Below are 13,369 nucleotides of genomic sequence, written 5' to 3'. Positions count from 1 at the left end.
TCTTGTTCCCTGCTCTTATTCCATTTATATCCTTGTTTGTTGTAATTTTAAGAATGACATTTTAAATGACTTACCATTCAGTAAGAATGATGCTCCTGGAAAAGATACTATATTTACTCCATGGCTTCCAGCATGTTCTAACCTACCGAGACTCCCCAGACTGAGGGGGTATCTTGGGGAGCTATCTGGAATGTTCCTCCTGGCTAGGCCTGCCACAGAGCTGTCACTCAGGATTCTTGAGGTCTCATTAAAGTCATGACCAAAGCCTTGTCCAGCAATGTGGGGCTTCCCTGAACAGTCCTTGGGGAGGAACATAGCTGGAAAAAGCTTTCACTTGGCAATATGCATAGAAGGCAGGGAAGAAACTCATCTGCAAGCTTATCATGGTAGGGGCTACCTCTGCACGTGGGATTCTTGACTTTGTGTTTATAGGGCTTAGTCAAGTGTTATTACTATTATTATAATTAAGCCACCTTTACTGAATTTCTTGTATGCACTGGGCGCTGTTCTTGGTGCACAATTGCTTTTTGCATTTAATTTACAAGATGATTCTGCAAAATAGAAACTAATATCTTCATTTTGCTGATGAAGAAACGGAGCCCCACAGAGGCGTTTAAACAAGTTACTTATACAAGATCCCACAGCAAGTAGCGGGTACAATTTGGAATCATGTCAGATCCCAAACTTGTCCATGAGTAGCATCTCTGGATTAGAAAACATCTGGTACACAAAAGGTGAAAGTCTAATGAACTCCTCTCAGATTTAGAGGCCCTTCATTTTGTGGGATGAAGTGTTTTGTCTGGAGTCTTCAGTGATGCTGTGTGTGTGTGTGTGTGTGTGTGTGTGTGTGTGTAACCTCTGACTTCCCATCCATCACCCCCCCTCTCCTCTCCATCTCCCTCTCCCTTCCTGGTTCAAAACTGGAAAAGGGTGGTTTTCTCTGGGAAGTCTGAACTCTGGGGAGGGCAAGTGGCTTTGATCTTCCACAAGAACAGGGTCCTGGAAGAGGAGTGGATGAATGATAAACCATGAGGCTGGACTGAAGGGCATCCATCCGGTTATACTGCTGGACCCTCTTGATGTGGGCTGAAAGGGGGTATGGATGCCAGTTAGAGCAGGGAGGGCATAGGGAGTACTCCTTGATTCGAGAGGCTCTCATTCTGTTGCAGGCAAGTAACACAGAAATAGACAGGGCCTGGCTTCCGGGGGATGTGGGGGCGAGGGCACAACATGTCCTTGGTTCTGGGGAAGGATCTGGTTCCAAATGGAAGCTGAACATCTCAGTGCCTCCTAGCTCCCCGGCAGCCTGTCCGATCCCCGTAGAGGGAGGGCGACTTTTCATTTGGAACAATGCTAATGGAGTCATTCGGGTCAGTGTCTCAGAGATAAAATCTGTCACTCCCTTCCGCAGGCTCATTATTTCTACCTTCAGGCTGCAAGGAGACAGCAGAGCACCAAGGGATAGGGCTGTTTGCTCTTAGGGCTGACTCTCCAAAAAAAAAAAAAAAAAAAAAAAAAGTCCCCCAAACCATACATATATATATATGACTGTGGTTTTAAAGGTGTGATGAATGCCAGGCACATCTCTTTGTCTTAAAGAGAGGGTGTCAGTGTTTAAATTCCTTGCATAAATTTTGTTGCTCCGAGACTCTGCCCTCAGTCCACTTCTGTATATGCTTTAATATTTGCCGTTTAATAATGACAACAAAAAAGAGCTGCATACAGGGCTGGACTCTGCCTGGAATTACACCCGACATAGTCCTAATTGTTCAGTAATTTAAACAGAAGAGTGGCATTATGTTGACTCGGCAATTTAAAATTATGCTAAAGCAGGATTTTGCCAGCTGGATCCTTGGCCTCGTTCAGGAACATACTTGGCTGTGTGCAACAGGGACCGCTAATCCATGAGGGTAGAGAAAATGAATTTTTTTTTTTTTTCCAAAGGCAGAGTTTTCCAGAAACTAGCAAACAATCACCAAACAAGGTACTCGAACTTTAGGATGAATAGGGATGGCCGTGGTAATTCCAAGAGTATTAGCCACTTGTACTTTATGAGAGAAAAGGAGGCATCTATGTATGAGCTCAGCTTCCTTTCAGAAGTGAGAGACTACCTACCTTCATGTAACCATAAAGGCAGGGACACTTATTCTCGATTTTTCTTCTCTAATACTTTAACAGATACATTTTTTGCTAACAATGTGGCTCAGTTCTGCCTGTTCCTATCCAGTATCCCAGGGAAATGTTGACATTATAGGACCATAGTCTTGTGGGTCTCTTGTTTGCAGGCATTCGCAGAACTCAAATGCCTGTAGGGCTTCCTGGCTGTAGGCTGACTGCAGACTGCACGGATTGAAGAACAAGGGGCCAGTGATCTATACCTTCTATCATGTAAATCCGTGTCACATTCATGACCACCAGGCTCCCACCTTTCTCCTCTCACACCCAGAACTGATTTCTGTAAGGTGTGAGAATCTGGACTCTGTGTTGCCCGATATTTGCAATTTCCACTCTGGATTATAGTGTAAAATTTCTCAGTATTTAAACATAGGCAACGGACCCACCAACCAACAAACAGACATTGTGTAGGCCAGAGACAATGCTTCTGCGGACCACACAGGACTAGTAGACCTCTAGTCTTGACACCTGGTCTCCAGAGTCTTAGGTCCCCATAATTTGCTGTCTGTCTGGGGTCCTCCCATCTTTCACAGTAAGGATGTGTCTTTCCTTCTCTGAGAGGGGGCTGTTGCAGGTGGTGGGAGTAGGTAGTTGGCATTAGAATTGCTTTAGGTCTGGTCAAGCTTTGGCACCTTCTAGCAAAGTGGTCATAAACAAGTTGGTTGCTGTAATCCGCATCCCACGTGGGTGCCTCCTCCATGAAATGTGAACGAGTCCTGGCCTTGCCCATTTCTTGGTGTCTTTGTCAGGGTTTAAGGCAGAATGGAAGTGAATCTACAATATTTTTTAAACTCTTGAGCACAACAGAGGAAAGCAGCCTGGGCTGGTGATCAAAGATGGGGTTGTGTGCTGGTAAATATATAACTACCGAGCTGTGAGATCTGGTCAAGTTGTGCGATCTGTCAGAGTTTCGGGTTTCCCATCTGTAAAGACCAGATTTTCTCAGGGGAGGCAGTGGAGCGAATAGGCGAAGTCAAACCAGAGCCCAAGTCGAGGCTCTTGCAGTAATTTATTGTGTGATCTGAGCCAGTCATGTAATCCTTGCTACTCTGTGTGGTCTGGTGGCATTTTCATCTCCTGGGGGTTGTTAGAGATGCAGTTTTGGGCCCCACCTCAGACCTGCCAAAGCAGAATCTATTCCCCGGGGCATTCGTACGCAAGGCAGAGTTCGAGAAGCTTTGACTTCATCTAGTGCTACTCAAAACGTGGTCTTGGACAAGCAACGTCCTCATCTGGGAACTTGTTAGAAACGTGACTTCTCAGGCTCCTGTCTTAGACCCACTGAATCAGTCCTCGGGGCACGGGGACCAGGAATCTGTTGTTCACCAAAGGCTTTAGGTTACCCTGATACACCACTAATCTCACCTATTTGAACTTCAATTACCTCCTCATCTCCAGTGCATTTGCAATAATAATGGATATATCATTAGGGTGTTTGAAGGGTGAAAAAGACATGGTATGGTATAACAGAGTGGAATATAGTAGAATATAATATAACATGTTTTGTAATGTGTGTATCTATGGAGAAAATAATCGTATAGGATGAGCAGAACTTGGTAAATAGAGTGCAGTGAAGAGTGGAAAAGAAATTGGAAACAAGGTGATGGGTGAGAGTCTGTGTCTGTTATGGTACTCCGGTTTCAAGCCAACAGAAACTAACCCTGGCTAACTTAAGCAAAATGAAATTTATTGAAAGGATATGGGGTAGGACAGAATTCCATTTCAAAGAACAAAATGAGCCTTCAGTGCTTGGGAAAGGCAACAATGAGGGAAGCTCCCGGGATCTAGGATGGTTTTAGAAACTAACAAGTGGTCTCCTCAGGGCATCTCCACGGAGGTAAATTACCTCCAGCTGCCCTTGGGCCATTCCACCCACGCTCCAAGTTCCTGATAAAGAAACTGCCTGGCAGGCTTGGGTCACCCAGAGGACAACGCACCTGAACCCCTGAACCGCAGGAGTTTAGTGGGGATAGAGGAGTTTCTCAAAGGAATACCCGGTGGTTATAAAAGAAAATGTGTATGGGAACCGGGCAAGCAAATCAACAGGCACCCACTGCAGATATTTCTAGGGCCAGTATTCTGAGTCTCACCTTCCGCATGGACCTTGGACTTGGCACTGTGATAAGAAATCCCGGAGCAGCAAGCTGAAAGACAGGTACTTGCTCTTTCAGAACATCTCCTGGCTGCTCCCTTCCACAGCGCAGCTGGAGGACTTTTCTTTATACCCAGACTGCAATAGCTTTGCCTTGGTGTGTGCCACTGGAACCTTCATGGGCACCACTGTGGCTCCCATGCCTCCCTGCTCGTGGTAAGGCTGTGGGGCTTTCCCGAGAAAGAGCGGCCTCTGTCTTGTCCCACAAATGAAGCCATGATATAGGGCAAAGCGCTGGAGAATGCACACTGGGTATCTTTTGCTTTTCTCCCACAGTTTTATAAGTGAGTATTTATAAAAACATGCTCATGTCTGAAATTTGCCGTATTGGCCCCATGCTCTGTTTGTTTTTATGAATATTTTGTTCATGTGGGACAAATGGCGATGCATGGCTTGAGTTCCAGCTCTATTATTTTTTCTCCTTTTGATTCTACCAGTTAATCACAAAAACGACCCTTCTGTGTGTGGGGCTTTTCCCTGGCGTGTGTCTGTGCCATGGTAACAGTGGCTGGTAATGGTTTGTCTGTGAGGGGAAATCAGTATGAATGCTAGCTTATTTAATGTGCATGCAAGGGAAGAAGGGGTTTCGAGAGCCTTTTACAATGATTGTACGGATGCCTTAAGGGTAAGCTGGTGCCTCATAACACTTGCTAATGAAAGCACAGAGACCTGGAGAGGCTGGGAGGCCCAGTGGTTACAGTACCTGCCCATCGAACAGTCTTGTCCCAACCCTGGCCACTAACTCTCCTTTTCATGTCTGCCAGGTAACTTGGTGTTTCTTTTACTGCACCTTACAACAGAGGTGTAATAATCAGGGGTATAATCAGTGATTATACCGTAGGGTTCTGTTTAAAATTGTCAGTACACCAAGGCCAACGTAGCCAATACCAGTTCAAAAAACGAATTGGCTTTGATTTGAAGTTGTATGAAGGAGTTCCTGAGCTCAGTACTAAAGATGCGTTTCTGTCTGCAGGAGCTGGAAAGCTTGTGGGGTGCTCTATTGAGAACGGATACAGTGGTGTCTACTCTTATGAAAGGGTTCTCATTCCAGAGTCCTTGCAGAAGTTAGAAATCTCATACGGTCAAGAGTAACCTCGAAAATCTCTCAAATTCCAAATTAAGTTCAGTGTCTATGGTTTTATATATACATTTATGCAGCAACATTACCTATAGTACATACAATATCCTTATATAGCATATTATATAATATGAAATATATTTATATAATTATAAAATATGTGCATATAGTATGTGATATATTTAACATGTAATATATAAATTATGTAATATATAATGTTACATACTTATGTATTATACATAGTATGTACTTAGGTATTGTACATACTAGTAAATATCTTCATACATTTATAACACAACTAAAATAATGCAAAAATATAAATAATGCATATAAACATATTTTTATTTATACTACACAATATATATTATCCATAATACATTTATATTATATATGCACTATGCAAGTTTATAAGCTTATATATATACACATATATGTATATGTTCAAAATGTAATTTTATAGAATTTTAATTATGTAAACAAATAGGTCTATATTCGAAAACCCGGAAGTTATGGTGCATGTGATTAACTTCATTTCTCCTCAAGGTCTTGCTCTAGAGTAGAAAGTGTCTTTTGTTGTTCTGTTTGGCATTTCCTCCTTTTATCCCTGAATGCAAGTATAACCTGAGTTCAGCATTTGGTATTATGCTGGCTCTTCAGTCCAAATGCTTTGAATTTCAGCTCTGCATGAATATAAAGCATGGGTCCTATTTGAGGTCTCGTTGTCTACCAAGCTTAGTTTTGAACCTGAGTAAAATTTGGGAGCATAAGAAGCCAAAGAATTGCGATTGTTTAATGTCCATTCAAAGAAAAACTGAGCCTTCCTGGCAAATGGATGATATTTGAAATCCTCATAATTTATTTACTTTTATTTTAACCATCGTAAAAATGGTAGTCTATCAATTATACATGAAACTGAATATTAGAAGGCAGGGGAGAAACATGCTGGCACGCACTTCCTTTCAGCCTGATCACCTGACATTACGAACAAGTTTGTTCTGTATTTATGTCCCTCTGCAAAAAAGCACACGTATATTACATATGTCACGTATTATGTAAATCGGTAGTTATCATTGCCCCACACACCATTTTCCTGCAGACTCCAATTAGATTTTCATAAGCAACTGTTTCTCAAAAACAATGTTTAGAAATTCTCTCTCCATTGACCTCTGTTTAATTGAGTATACCATGTAACCTCTCTTTTTGTTGTTGTTATGAAACAAAAGAGGCCACCTTGCAAACTAAATTTCTTCCTGTCCTTCTTGCAGAAGATCATACAATGGGAGTATTTTATGATTTGTTGGTGATTTTTTTTTTTCTCTAATTTGTTCTGGACTGACTAAAGAATTGAAATTGGTTTTTGAGTGTGGTTCTTGGAAGCCGTCTCATTATATCAGACTTATACTTTATACTGGGTCATTGAAAAAGTAAAATGTTGGAGGGGGGGAAAGCCCAGATCAGGAAATGTAGAGAAACAGGTTGTGTTTCAAACGAAATTTTCCACTTGCCTCTCGCTAGTACCTGTCTGTGGGGTATTCTAAGGAGACTCTGCTGACAGTAGAATCAGTGCCTTCCCAAGGTCCCAACTATGCACAGTACCTTTCATTAGGACAGGACTCTTCCTAATTGTCATTTCAGGTTGTTGAGAATTACAGGAATAAAACTGAAAACAAGGTTTTTTTGTGGAATAAGAGTAGAGTTCATCACGGCTATTAAAAATTCTAATGACATGAAAGCCAATTATTGTGACTTCAGGTGGTTATTCTGAATGCACTTAGGTACGTGACAGCCGAGGTAAACATTTCAGCCGCAGACAGCCCCATTAATTAATTACCGCTTAGGATTCTGAAGCTTGCTTACAAGCTTCAAGGGCCATGTGGAATACTTATAAGATACATATTCCAGGCAAGTCCAGACAGGCAAACTAGGTACTCAATAACTTTTTTTCATGTCCTTGTTTGACATTTATTTATTAGAGTAAAGCTCAGACTTAAATATTTTACCCCATACTCCGTTTTCCCCTATAGAGAAACTTATATAGAAAAACCTATAGCAGGGGCGCCTGGGTGGCTCAGTCGTTAAGCGTCTGCCTTTGGCTCAGGGCGTGATCCTGGCGTTCCAGGATCGAGTCCCACATCGGGCTCCTCCCCTGGGAGCCTACTTCTTCCTCTCCCACTCCCCCTGCTTGTGTTCCCTCTCTCGCTGGCTGTCTCTCTGTCACATAAATAAATAAAATCTTTAAAAACAAAAAACAAAAAACAAAAACCTATAGCAACTTAAGAAAAAATAGTGTGTCTGAAGAGGGCAGCCTTTCCACAATTTCTTGGAATTTACTCCACTTACATACACATCACATTGGGCAGTTAATTTTTTTGTGGTTTAATGCTTGTAAGTGCTTTTACCCATGTTGGCCCTAAATCTCATTCTCTTGAAATTAGGCTTAATTCTTCACCTCACCTTCCTCCTCCCTGTTTTTAAAAAAGTTTCAAATAATGTAGATGGCAACAAAATTCTTCCAGATAGAGGGCTGTATTTGGAGGAGTTAACTTCACCCCCACTTTACTCATGAGTATTTTGGTGGGATATGACTGTTTCTTCATAAAGCTTTAAACTTTTCAGTCGTTCTTTACTTTAAGAATTATGAAATCTTTAGTTTCCTGGCAGAGAAAAACCAAAGTACGTTTTTCTACTTCTCTTTGTCTTTTATGCCCACAAGAAGGATCAGCTACGTGAGGACTTGTCAGGAAAGTGTTCTCTCTGACCTGTTCCATTCAGGCACAGAGCAAAGACTCCAACAGTTGTCCACTTGTAAACACGCTTATCCTGGAAGGCGTGCGTGCATGGAGTGTTTGTACGTGGCAGCTAGCACGGAGGACAAACCTGATTCATTAGGACAGTGTGGCCATGCTCCCCTGCTACCCACAGCTAAATGCTAGATCAGAGCCTTGTCACCAGAGCCCGTGGTTGAGAGGATCACTGCAGCTGAGGTATCTGGTGCTATGTGTGTGGAGGAGAACTTGGTCTTTCCACTGTTTTGTGATGAGCCAAAGAGGTGGGAGGAAACCCCAGGATAAGAATGGAGGGCTGCGTAGTGTCCTGAGATATGTTTCTATAGGGGAAACTTCTGAGAGTTACATGTCTCCCCGTGGTGAAGGAAAGTCTGGGAGACAGAAAGAGCAAGCTCTGATGGACAGTTGAATAAACCACCCTTAAAATTTAGCAACCACTACCCCTTCCTCAGGCTTTGCAGAGTTCAAGTTTGAAAAGCCTTGTGGATGATAGTGCATTGGGGGTATCTAAGCTCAGGAGAGTCTGACCGTCTTGAGGATTCTCATGGCTTTGAGGGAAGAATGATTGGGTTGGAGTTCCAGGTGAGGGGTAGCCCCCTTCTGGGAAACTGGATTCTAGGCAGCTTGTGAGCAAATCCTTCCCACTTAACATTGTCCACTGTGTGACACCACTAATATGAGTATGCACTGAAAATATTTTAAGTAAAGTATGAATATTGATAGACGCACATTTTCACAGCAAATTTAACTGTAGTTCAACCTCCCCAATTTATAGATGAGCAGAAATGACTTGGTTAATGCCTTATAGTTAGTGTCAGATCCAGGAGGGGAGAAAATCTGTTTGCCCCATTTCTTTCCACTTACTTTGATGGCAGGCAGGCTCCAAGATAGTGTCCAATGATCCCTGTCTCCTGCTATTCACACGCTGGTGTGGTGCACTCCTACGTTATTCCAGGATTGGTCTGTTTGGCCAGTAATCACCAATAATCACAAGCTACTAATAAGGAAATCCAAGGTGTTTTTTTTTTTTTTTTTTTTGTTTAGAAGAACTCTGACAATCCCTGATATCACTATGTGTGTTTTATAAGTTTCTAAGACACTTTGGCAGAAAATCATTAATTTGCTAATTCGGCCAATGAAATTACCTTTGGGTTCTAAGTTTCAGATGTTTTACTGACATGACATTTTCTGAAGGTAATGACCTAGTCCATAACTTCCTAATAGATGGTTTTTATACCATAAGTTCCCAAAGGGACAGTCACTTCTAGGATAGGGATGCGCGGAGGTAAAGGATACAGAAAAATGTGGGAAGCAGTTAGCCAATCAGTTTTCCACGACACACACATACAAACACACACACAGACACACAACCCCAGATAGTTTTTAAAGTTTCTATCTTTGGGACTATCCTATGTTTGAAAGTTAAGGTACTGCTTAAGATGTTCACTGACACTCTAAGTTCTAAACCAATTTTCTAGAGTTAGAATCCAATTGTTCATTCAGATTGATACCATATGGCAATTTAGGTGACTCGTTATTTCCTCAGGGAGGTACTATGGAGGACTAGATCCCTGAGATGTTAGTGAATATTCTGTAAGAAAATAAGTTGAGTGAGAGAAAAAGGGAGGGGAGAGGTACAGCAAGCAAGCTGGAATAGTTAAATAAATAAATAAATAAATAAGCAAATAAGTAAATGAATAAATAGATTCACTAGACAAGTAATGTTGGGACAAGTTGATCCACAGATGGGTTTTTGGAGCAGAAATTCTCAATGCCTTTTATGTCCCAAAATGTCTAGTGATTCTCCAAGAGAGAGGCTGGAACGGTGTCCTCTGTGTTTTCCTCGTACGTAAACATTCCAGTGAGGAACAAGAACGCTATAGAAACTCTAGCCCATCTTTGCAAATAAAGTTTTATTGGAATACAGCCACATTCACTCATTGTATTGTATTCTCTATGGCTGCTTTCATGCCACATGGCAGAGTTGAGTAGTTGTGAAAGAGTATGGCCCGCAAAGCCCAAAATATTTACTCCATGGTCCGCTACAGAAAAATTTGCTATCCCTGGGGTTGAACCATTTGGGAAATGTAGCATTTCCCAAAATTGACCAGAGAACCATTTTTCAGGAGGTCGTTCTGTGGGTCCAGTTTCTATATAACACAGATGGGGGAACAACGAATCAACTCAAGCTTTCCTCGTGGGTCTGTGGGAGCCACCCCTCCCCTCCCCTTAGTACCTTGAGAGCAGAATACCCTCCCCTGCCCTGTTGTGCAGCTGCTGTAGGGGAGGATTTCTGTTTCTCTGAGATGCGGAGTGGCAGATTGAGCCCAGTAGCTCAAGTGAATCAGTTCTTTGTTGTAAGATACAGCAAGATCAAGTTGAGTTACAGAGAAAGCTGCATGATAACAGGAAGCTTATCATTTATATACTGAGCATCCTGTTTGCTGTTTTTAGTCTTGTGCAGGAAGGGAGGAGGTTACCTTGTGCTTGTGTCTTCAGGGACTTACAGTTCTTTGTCTCCTTGAAGAAAGTGACTGCGAGACATGTTGAATAGCAATGTGAAAATTCAGGGACTCAATTTTTTTTTTTTAAAGACCCAAAGGAGGAAAAATCCTGAAACTTTTTTTGTAATTCAGGGGTATAATGTCTTCCCCTCTGGTAGATATGATTCACAGAATACTATATGCTTTCTACAGACTTTTACTTGTATCATGGTAAAAGCTGAATAGTTTTTCTGCTAATAATGTGAATTCGTTAATGTATTGCTACGTAACAAATTACCCCCAAATTTAGCAGCTTAACAGCAGAACTTGACTATCTTGCACAGTTTCTGAGGGTTGGGAATAAGTGAACAGGTTGGCTGGCACTTCTCGGTCTGGGTCTCTCTTAAAGTTGCACTCAAGCTGTTAGCCAGGTTTGCAATCTCTGAAGACTTGACTGGGGCTCAAGGATCAACTTTCAGGTTCACTTATGTGGCTGTTTGCAAGAGGTTTCCATTTCTCACCATGTGGGACTCTTCATAAGGTGGCTTATGACATGGTTTCTCTAGCAACATGGCTTGCATCTACAGAATCCAAAAGTGATAAACCATGCCCAAGATTATAAGCTAACTTAAAAAGTGACATATCCTATTTCTACTATATTCTATTGGTCAAACATACCACCCCTGGTACATTGTGGAGGGGACTGCAAAGTGGAATGAATATCAGGAAGGAGGCCTTTGGAGGCCATCTTGGAGGCTGGAGACCATATTCTGGTTACTTAAAGCAGCATCTGTTGGTGAAAAAGCCACTTATTCCCTGACTCCTTGCCCCTGGTCTAGGATACTCAAAGCCTAGGCCAGCGAATTGGGCCTAAAATCAGCTCTACCCATGTAGGACCCCTGTTAGCTTATAGAGCAGCTTTTTGTAAATGAGAATAAGGTACGTTCCATAAGATAGTTGACTTCCGCTTTTTGAAAAATGATCCTAATGTACCAATTTTATCACAGCAAGGAGCTTTACTATGTCTGCTGGAAACGTGTTGAAATACACCAACATAACGATTTTGTGTGTGTGTTATGAATGGCTCCTCCATGCAGTGCATGCCTGCCCAGCCTGCATCTGTGGTGGAAGGAGCAACACTTCTTGCAAGAGAGTTGTGTATGTGTTAATCTCCCTCACTGGACTGGAAAGTCTTTGAGGGTAAGAACTGAGTTTCCTCCTTCCTTCCTTCATTTAATCATTCAACTCATATATACTAAGGCACTGCTATGCATGACAGTACAGGGATGGTTAAAACTCATGGTTACAACAAAATACACACATGAACAAGAGAATTTCAGATAATGGTAGGAGCTGTGAAGAATTTACAAGAGGTTAAAGAATAAGGAGTGACAGGGGCGAGCTTGCATGTGGTTCTTTGGGGCAGGGTGGGAGGGCAAGGAGAGAAGAAAGCCCCTCTGAGGAGAATCTCACCCATCTCCGCAACCCCCATTGCTTTGCAGAGTGCTTTGCACATACTAGGTGTGCAACAAAATGCTTACAAAGTTCAAGTGCAGTGAGGGGCCAGAGAACTAGCAAAGAAAAATCCTGGAAACGCCATTTTGATTTCAGTAAATATATGTGCTATTTTAACTGGTAGACAGATGGAGTCTCTATTATTTTACATCTGCTTTTTGTAAGCACAACACAAAGACTTGGTTAGGTTTCCTTAAACAAGATTCCTTTATTCTCCTTCATCACTGGAAAATAAATAAGACCGAGAGGCAAAGCCTATTGACTATAGTTACTAAGTCAATCTTTAGTACTTGGAATTGTGTTGGGATTTTCTTCCTTTTATTTTTTTGCATTGAGGCTAGCGTAGCTTTCTTTTGCATTTTTGTAACGGAATGAGGACACAATGAGTAGTAACTCATTCAATTTCAGATTTCACAACTCGAGAAGGAGGAGCGTGGAGATTTTGGAGGTGGCCCAGAGGAGGGCAGTGAAATGACTGAAGAAGGGCTGGAAACAAGGGCACGCAGAGAAAGGTTAAGCAACACTGGTTAATTTAATCGGGAAAAGAATACCAAAGGATGCTGAGCCTTAAAACAAGATGGAGCTTATGTGAGGTGCTTGTCGTACACTTTCATGATTTGGGCTTTTTTTGAAACTGGAAAGATTTAGGTCGGCTTTTAGCTACCGACTGTGAGGATTCTCTGTAGCATTAGGGACGTGATAGGACTTCTTGGCTGTGATGGTTTGGTCCGGAGTTCTGGGATTCCATAACTGAGCTAGATAATTTCTTATTAAAATGAGGATAATTAATCTGTGATTGTGTTTATAGAGGATGGGGAAGGGAGAGGCTGTTTCTTGTGTTTCTCACGGACACTCACAGCACAGGCCCTCTGTAAATGCTGAGTCCATTGAGCAGTACATGCTGGGATATGTGTTCCAGGGTATTGTAAAAATAAGGAGGAAATCGTGCTTTTTTTTAAAAAAAAGATTTTATTTATTTATTAGAGAGAGAGAGAGCCTGAGCCGGAGGCAGGGAGAGGGAGAGGTAGAAGCAGACTTCTTGCTGAGCAGGGAGCCCGATGGGGAACTTGATCCCAGGACCTTGGGATCGTGACCTGAGCCGAAGGCAGATGCTTAACCGTTGAGCCACCCAGGTGCCCCCCCAAATCATGCTTTCAGTAGCAAAATTGTTAAAGAGATT

The sequence above is a fragment of the Ursus americanus genome, chromosome 20, assembly GCF_024610735.1.
Source record: "Ursus americanus isolate L20-20 chromosome 20, mUrsAme1.1.p, whole genome shotgun sequence".
Lineage (NCBI taxonomy): Eukaryota > Metazoa > Chordata > Mammalia > Carnivora > Ursidae > Ursus > Ursus americanus.
This window is presented reverse-complemented; position numbering follows the sequence as displayed.